Below are 9,094 nucleotides of genomic sequence, written 5' to 3'. Positions count from 1 at the left end.
TCTTCGCCCCCAGCATAGCAGCGATGGCGTATCCACCTGGTTTGCGTATGCCTCACTTGTCCAAGTTCAATGGAGACGGGGGCCCGTCATATCATCTAGGTATGTTCAATACCTTGATGATGGCCCACAACATTGGTCCCGAGCTGAGGTTTCTAATATTTCCTTCCACCCTGACTGGGCTGGCCAGACAATGGTTCAAACAGAGTAAGAAGCAGCAATCAGCTCGTGGAAAGCTTTCTCTGCTGACTTCAAGAGATCATTTCGAGCTTCCCAGGCTGCCCGCGTCAAGGCCGATACCCTAGAGAACGTAAGGCAGCAACCCGATGAGCCTTTGAAGGCTTACCTGAGCAGATTCGTGAACGCTGCTGCTCGGGCCAGAGACGCAGATGACAGCTCCAAGCTCATGGCTTTGAGGACTGGGATCCTCGTCGGAGGAGGACTCTGGGAAGAGATACAAAGGAAGGGAGTCAGCATCATAAATGAATTCCTAAATAGGGCCCAGGGATGGATAAACCTGGAGGAAGCGCGAGCATTAGCCGCGGGAACCAGCCAGGCCCCCGAGCAGCCTGCGGGAGTGGAAACGGAGGTCGTGACAGCGACCCAAACCGTTACACAGAATAACCAGTTTGGTGGAGGCAAGAGAAAGGGGAGCAGCGAGGGCAATCAACACAGTCCAAAGAAGAACAAGTCCATAGAAAAATTCAAGCCGGTCTACATGACGTATACCGAGCTCACCCACTCTAGAGAGAACATCTTCCTAGCAAATTCTGTTCGCCTCCCCTGGAAGAAGCCGGAACCGTTAAAACACCAGAAGGGTAAGCGAGACCCTTCCAAGTTTTTTCGGTTCCACAACGACATTGGCCACAATACCGATGATTGTAGGCACCTGAAGGATGAGATCGAGACTCTCATCAAAGCTGGACCCTTGGCTCAGTATGCGCGGAATAGAGTTCCTGCCGGTCATCCAGCTCCGGAAGTCCCGATTAGTCAGCCCGGATCTCGGGTAGATCAGGACGTCCCTCCTCCTGTGATAGGAGGAGAGATTTCCACGATCTCTGGAGGTCCCCATTTGGCTGGCACGAGCAGAGGTGCCCAAAAAAGATATGTCAACGAACTTAAGGCTAACAATGGAGTGGAGTTCGTCCCTGAGCGGCATCTACTGAAGCAGCAACGATTGGAGAGGCAACCAATCATATTTACTGAAGAAGATGCCCGCCACGTCCAGTTCCCTCATAACGACCCTCTAGTCATAGCCGTGCAGCTCGCTAATCAGAGGGTTAGGAGAGTGCTAGTCGATAATGGGAGCTAGATAAACCTACTGTTCCGGTCCATGCTAGAAAAGATGGGTTTGTCTGTCACCGAGCTGAAAGCCACCTCCATGATGCTTTACGGATTCTCTGGAGAAGGATCAGTGGCAATAGGAACGATCGAATTGGTGATCACCTTGGGAGAGGGACCTTGGACAGTCTCGAAACTCCTCGAGTTTGTGGTCATCGATTGTCCTGCCGCATACAATGCCATTTTGGGTCGACCTACGTTAATAGTGTGTGAAGCCGTTACCTCCATCTGCCACCTCGCGCTAAAATTCCCCTCTTCCACAAGGATATGCACGGTCTGTGGCAATTAACTTGCTGCCAGGGAATGCTACAACATTTCTATGAAGGGAAAATTAAAACCCAGGCAGTTAACGATGACCGTCGAAGGTGGAAATGAGGAATCTCAAGAACTCGTGCCTAGTCCTGAGATTGAAAAACCTCAGAATGCCGTAGGGGAAAATATCATCTTAGGGGACGATATCGACCCCAGAATAGGCGAGGATAAATCCGAGCTCCAAGTTATCGAAGAGCTCGAGGAGGTCAATATCGATCCACAGAATCCCTCGCGGATGGTAAAGCTCGGGAAAAATCTATGTGACGAAAGGAAGGCGGAGCTGATTAAGTTCCTGCAGGAGAACCTGGACGTGTTCGCATGGTCTCATGAGGACATGGTAGGGATCAGTCCGAGCATCATCATGCACACCCTCCACTTGGATAAGAGTGTGCCTACGAAATCCCAGAAGCAAAGGCGCCTGGGAACAACCCGAGCTAAAGCCCTAGAAGAGGAAGTAGCCCGGCTATTAAAGTGCGGCTTTATCCGTGAGGCTAAGTTCCCGATCTGGATCGCCAATCCTGTGTTGGTCCGGAAGCCCTACAAAAAATGGCGAACCTGCATCGACTTCTCCGATCTAAACAAAGCTTGCCCCAAAGACTGTTTCCCCTTGCCAAGGATCGACCAATTGGTAGACGCCACGGCGGGGCACGAGCTCATGTCCTTTATGGATGCATATTCGGGCTATAGTCAGATCGCCATGAATCCAGTGGACCAGGAGCACACTAGCTTCATGACCCCAACTAACGTTTACTGTTACAAGGTCATGCCATTCGGGCTGAAGAACGCCGGAGCTACATACCAGAGGTTGGTAAACAGGATGTTTGCCAACCAGATCGGGAAGAACATGGAAGTGTACATTGACGACATGCTGGTCAAGTCAAAAACTATCGATAACCATGTTTCCGACCTAGAGGAATGCTTTAAGATACTGAGAGAATACGGCATGAGGCTTAACCCGCAGAAGTGCACTTTCGGGGTCACATCAGGGAAATTCCTGGGTTTCATTGTCAATACCAGAGGAATCGAGGCAAACCCTGATAAGATCAAGTCGTTGTTTGAGCTGCCCTCACCTCGGTCACGAAAGGACGTTCAAGGCCTAACAAGAAGGGTGGCGGCCCTTAATCGGTTTATCTCTAAATCTACCGACAAGTGTCTACCATTCTACAACCTTCTCTGGGGGAATAAGAAGTTCGAATGGACCAAGGAGTGCGAGCGTACCTTCCTTGACCTGAAAGCACATTTGGCCGAGCCATCCGTATTGTCCAAACCAACGGCAGGAGAGCCTCTTTTCCTTTACCTAGCTGTCACAGAAGATGCAACTAGTGTCGTATTAGTCCGAGAATAAGACCGGTCTCAGAAGCCAGTCTATTATATCAACAAGAGGCTTCTCGGAGATGAGTCCCGGTATCCGTTGATGGAAAAGATGGCTCTCTATCTCATTACAGCCTCCCAAAATCTCAGGCCGTATTTCCAGTCCCACTCAATACATGTCATAACCGATCAGCCTTTAAGGCAGGTTTTGCAAAATCCTGAAGCATCGGGACGTCTGTTGAAGTGGGCTATTGAGCTCAACCAGTTCGAGATTTTGTACACACTGTGAATTGCAATAAAAAGCCAGGCCCTGGCTGATTTTGTGGCGAAATGCACAGGATTCCGAGAAGATCCTGTGGAAGATTCAGCCCAGGCCTCCTTAGTCCAGGCCTCATGGAAGGTCTTCGTAGATGGCTCATCTAACAAGAATGACTCCGGGGCTGGGATCATCTTGATATCCCCAGAAAGACATCGATTCCACTCGGCATTGAGATTCGGATTCAAAGCGTCCAAGAACGAGGCTGAATACGAAGCTTTTCTGGCCAGGCTAAGGGTGGCCCAGGAGCTGAAGGCCAGCTCCGTCCAATGTTACAGCGATTCCCAGCTCGTGGTAAACCAAGTGCTAGGTGAATACCAGGCACGTGGAACCAAGATGGCTGCTTACCTGGCCAAGGTAAAGAGCGAGCTGTCTGCATTCGAGCATGGCTTAATCGAGCAGATACCTCGGGAGCAGAATGCCAGCACGGACGCACTCGCAAAGCTCGCTACCTCCGGGGAGGCGGAGACTCTGGGGTTAGTGCCGGTAGAGTTCTTGGAGAAACCAAGCATAGAGGAAGTCAGGGCGGAGGTCGAGATGATCGATGCCAGACTGACCTGGATGACCCCCATCCTCGAATATCTCACAACAGGGAAGTTACCTGAAGAGCATAATGACGCAAAGCGGATACTTTACCAAGCTCCGATGTATACAGTGGTAGATGGAATATTATACCGGCGTGGACACTCTCTACCTCTCCTACGATGTGTTCCGCCAGGCGAAGCGAAGACTATTTTGTAGGAAGTACACGAGGGTTTTTGCGGGGATCACACTGGGGGGCAAAGCTTGGCCCTGAAGATATTGAGGCAAGGATATTACTGTCCCACTCTATCAAAGGACTCGGTCTCCTACATTAAAAAATGTGATAAATGTCAGTGATTCGCCACAGTTTCCCGAGCTCCTCCAGTCGAGCAGAAGATGATCTCGTCCCCATGGCCATTCGCGTTCTGGGGAATTGACTTGGTTGGCGCCCTCCCTAATGGAAATGGAGGGGTTCGTTATGTGGTGGTGGCTATTGACTACTTCTCCAAGTGGGCAGAAGCGGAGCCCCTGGCAACAATCATTTCAAAAAGAGTCCTCGACTTTGTGGTCAAAAGCATTATCTGCCGATTCGGGCTGCCAAAAAAGATTGTATCAGATAATGGGACGCAGTTTGACAGCGACCTCTTCACTAAATTCTGTGAGAGGCACGGCATTGTAAAAAGCTTTTCCTCCGTGGCCTATCCCCGGGCAAATGGGAAAGTCGAGGCCGTCAATAAAATGCTTAAGGCAAGCCTTAAGAAAAGACTTGACGAAGCCAAGGGAGTCTGGCCAGAATAGCTCCCCCAGGTACTGTGGGCATACCGGACCTCACATCGAACGCCGACGGGTCATACTCCTTTCTCCCTGTCTTTCGGGAGTGAGGCAGTCCTTCTTGTCGAAGTAAAGGTAGCCTCGCATAGAGTCCAGGCATTTAACCAGGACCGCAATCACAAATTGCTCTATGCGTCCCTCAACCTGATTGATGAAAGACGAGAAGATTCACAGCTACAGTTCGCGCATTATCAACAAAAGATCACTCGTTATTTCAACTCAAAGGTCAGAAAACGCAACTTTGGCATTGGCGACCTAGTCCTCAGAAGAGTCTTCTTAGCCAGTAAGGATCCCAAAGAAGGAGTATTGGGGCCGAACTGGGAAGGGCCCTACCAAATAACTGAGGTCATAAAAGAAGGAACCTACAAGTTAGCCCAGATTAATGGAGAAGCAGTCCCACGAACTTGGAACGCTATCCATTTGAAGAAATATTATCAATGATACCTTTGTAAGGCTTAATCAGAAAGGCCATCTTTTGTTTATTAAGTAATGAGAATTAAATCTTTTTTCATTATTGTGTATATTAGCGGATGTAATGTCAAGTAACCGTGAAAGACCCTTTCCTAATTACTTGGGGGGGCATATGTCCTGGATATAACCAGGTCATCTTAAAGACTTAGAAGTTAATTCAAATTAATTGATCGATGTTTTTCTTAAAAAGCACGAGATATCGATAAAGGATTAACGCAAACTAAGTTATATCCTGGATATAACCAGGTCGTCCTAAAACTTAGAAGTTAATTAAAATTGGTTTATCGATGTTTTTCTTAAAAAGCACGAGATATCGATAAAGAATTAACGCGAACTAAGTTCTCAAATTAATGTCCTGGATTCAACCAAGTCCTAAAACTTAGAAGTTAATTCAAATTGGTTGATCGATGTTTTTCTTAAAAAGCACGAGATATCGATAAAGAATTAACGCGAACTAAGTTTTCAAATTAATGTTCTGGATTCAACCAGGTCCTAAAACTTAGAAGTTATTCCAAAATTGGTTGATCGATGTTTTTCTTAAAAAGCACGAGATATCAATAAATAATTAATGCGAACTAAGTTTTCAAATTAATGTCCTGGATTCAACCAGGTCCTAAAACTTAGAAGTTATTTCAAAATTGGTTTATCGATGTTTTTCTTAAAAAGCACGAGATATCGATAAAGAATTAATGCAAACTAAGTTTTCAAATTAATGTTCTGGATTCAACTAGGTCCTAAAATTTAGAAGTTATTTCAAAATTGGTTGATCGATGTTTTTCTTAAAAAGCACGAGATATCGATAAAGAATTAACGCGAACTAAGTTTTCAAATTAATGTCCTGGATTCAACCAGGTCCTAAAACTTAGAAGTTATTTCAAAATTGGTTGATCGATGTTTTTCTTAGAAAGCACGATATATCAATAAAGAATTAACGCGAACTAAGTTTTCAAATTAATGTCTTGGATTCAACCAGGTCCAAGGCCGCCTTGGCATCCCTTTCCTGTTGTTGAGCTGTCGCGAGAGCGACCTGAGCAGCCTGGTGCTCGCCCCTGATCTCCTCAATCCTGGCCCGGGACCAAGATATGCTCCGGTGGAGAGCCAGAGCCCCCTGCAAGACCAAAAGATAATAAGGCAAGTGCCTTAGGAAAAGTAATAATACAAGCCAACAGGGATTACCAGTGGCAAGGCCAACTTACCGTGAGGGTCATCCCCAATGAAGATACCATCACATTCTCGGGACTCCTTGTCTCGATCTCCCGCAGATCCCTCGAGGTGGCATTGTAACAGTGGTCCACCATGTAGGTCGCAGTCTCGTAGACCGTCCTCCTGAAGACATCGGGGATTTTCTCCAAGGCCCAGGGGTTGACCGGGATGCGCACCTCGGGGATCGTAGTTGATAAGGTCCCAGTGGGCACCTCCGGTTCCTGAACAGAGACGGGGGATCGCAGAGAAGGCAGGGGCATCTTCTCCCTTTCAGGAGGGGGCGGAGGCACTTTCTCCTGAGCAGTCGGGGCTTGGTTTTTCCCCTTCGCAGGAGACTTGGATGTGGCTTCGATGGCTTTCTTCGCCGTCCGAAGCCTCTTCAACATGGGCCCGGAAGCCCCGGAGGAAGGGTTCCCTCCAGGGAACATGGCTCGCAAATCCTTGTTCCCGGGCTGCGACATCTCTTCTGTTGAAACAGACAGCAAAGGATTAATCTGCATGTAAAAATATTTGTGCAATACAACAAAAGAAAAAAAAGCAGATCTTAAGTATGTATTGAGCGGGGTCCTACCCTCCGAGCTGGAGGAGGAATCTATGGTCACGACCTCCAGCCTCGGAGCTTCGGCGGGGGAGTCTAAGACAACGACTTCATGGGCTAGAAGAGGCTCTAGGTCAGGATCCACCATGGGACTGGACTCTTCTACGTACTGCCTAAGACCCGGAGCTACTACACCCTCCAGGGGGGAAGGCCATGACCTAAGATTGGTCCCATACTCCTTGAAGAAGGCCGACCTAAAGGCCAAGGTATTATCTACAACTATAGTACCCCTAGGGCGGCTCATGTCATAGCGTAGCACGAGCTGGTCGACGCATTAGAGTAGGGTGATGTCGCGGTCTGGGTCATTTTGGTGGCGATGAATGGGTTGGCTGGGGTTAAACCTAGCAAGTCGAAGGTCGGCAGTGGCCCTATCTAAATCCCTAAACAGATAAGGATTACCTTGGCCAGAGGGGCCAGCTGCTGCCCCGAACTGGGCCCTCTCCATGTTTACTTCTTGGGCGACCTCCAGAGCCCGCTTCCCCCGCACGAGGGGCACCTCGTCCTCCTCATCCTCATCCTTGCCCGCGGCCTCCTCCTCAGGGATGGGCGCCATCTCACGAGCAGGAGGGAGGCTCCAAGGTCTCCTCAAGGTCAAATTCTGGCTCGAAGTGATTAACTTGCACGCCAACATCATCTCGTCGAACACGAGCTGGCGAGGATGGTTAAAGTAATGGTCAGCAATAAACCTACGAGCTGAGGGTAGAAGGTACTTACGAGGATGGTTAAAGTAATGGTGCTCGCAGTTGCGAAACCCCTTTGACATTAAGAACTGGTCTTTAAAGTCATTGGGGTGGCTGGGTAGCTCGATGACCGCGGCCGAATTTGGAAAACGGGTCAGGTAGTAGAACCCGTCGCCTCGCCCCTGCTGCTCCTGGCTGGCTTTAAGGCAGAAGAAGTAGAGGATGTTCGCCGACGTGGGGACCTACCATTCTTGCTTCAGGAATAGATACTTCAACCCCACTAACAAACGATATGGGTTAGGGGGAGCTGGAAGGGAGCCAGCTTCACGTAATTTATAAAATCCGCGAAGTACTGGTCAAGTGGGAGGAAGGCCCTAGCCTTGAGATGCTCGTCACTCCAGGCGGCGTATTCCTCATCGTGCGACGTGCAGCTCTGCTCACCTTCAAGGGGAGGTCAGACGTCCAGGGCGCCCCTCCCTATCTCAATGTTGTGGGAAAGCAAGATTTTGTTGACTTTCCCTTGGGTGGTGACCTTCGAGGCGATCCTCTCGGCCTCGAAAAAGGCGTCGGGCCCCACCTTGACCTCCTTCTCCACGGTTGGACCGAAGTTGGGGATTGGGGAGTCCGTGACCACCTCTTTTCCTTTTTGCTGGGAAGACAAGCTGCCCACACTCTTCTTGGGTGCGATCTTCTTAGGTCCCATCTGATCTCCTAACGAACAAAGAAGAAAATTTAGAAAAGGTGACCTGAGTATAAGAAAGAATCTAGCGTGAAGTATTTCCTTTACACGAGCTGAGGTAATCTCATCCCGTGGCGAGTGAAACCACGCGGTTCTATGAACACCCGCTTGTGCTCCCAACGGGTCCCCGATTACTCGGAATCTGTGTGTCAGGAGGGTCAGAGTAAAAATTTTCCTTGGAGGGAAAGTTTCAGTAGGTAGCAGTAGGCAAAACCGCCTGTGAAGCATGTCCCCTAAGCTACCCGGTTTTTTGCACCCTAAGAACTGGCTATTCCAAACAGGCATAAAAATATTTTACCCAGAAAATCACCCCAGAAAGTGTATCCTATGAGTCATACTCCTCCTAAATGGTTTTTCCTACGGTCGATGCCCCTAGGATAAAAACCTACGCATAAAATACCAGCAAAAGACAAGCAACCTACTGCATGCGGTTAAAGAGAAAGTTTACCTAAGCAACAGTGAAGGAAAACATTTAAAACATGCACAAATGGAGGATTTACAGAAATGTTTTGCTGTGATGAGACTGAAAGGGTCGTCTGGGTGGAAATCCTATTGGGATTGCTGGTACCGGAGTCTCAAAGGAGCTCTTGTGTCTGAATTTCTGGAGCGCTGGGAACAGTGACCGGAAGAAAGGAAGGATTTTGAGACTAAGAAGAAAGAAGAAAATGAGAAAATTTTCAAATGAATGGGTAGCCCATGCGAAAGGTGGCCAGCCCTTTTATATACGTAAAAGGCCAAAGGAGGAGGGTCGTTGGATCACCTTGATGTAGGAT

Source organism: Humulus lupulus, chromosome X, assembly GCF_963169125.1.
Source record: "Humulus lupulus chromosome X, drHumLupu1.1, whole genome shotgun sequence".
NCBI lineage: Eukaryota > Viridiplantae > Streptophyta > Magnoliopsida > Rosales > Cannabaceae > Humulus > Humulus lupulus.
The sequence above is the reverse complement of the archived record's forward strand: the minus strand, read 5'-3'. Positions refer to the sequence as shown.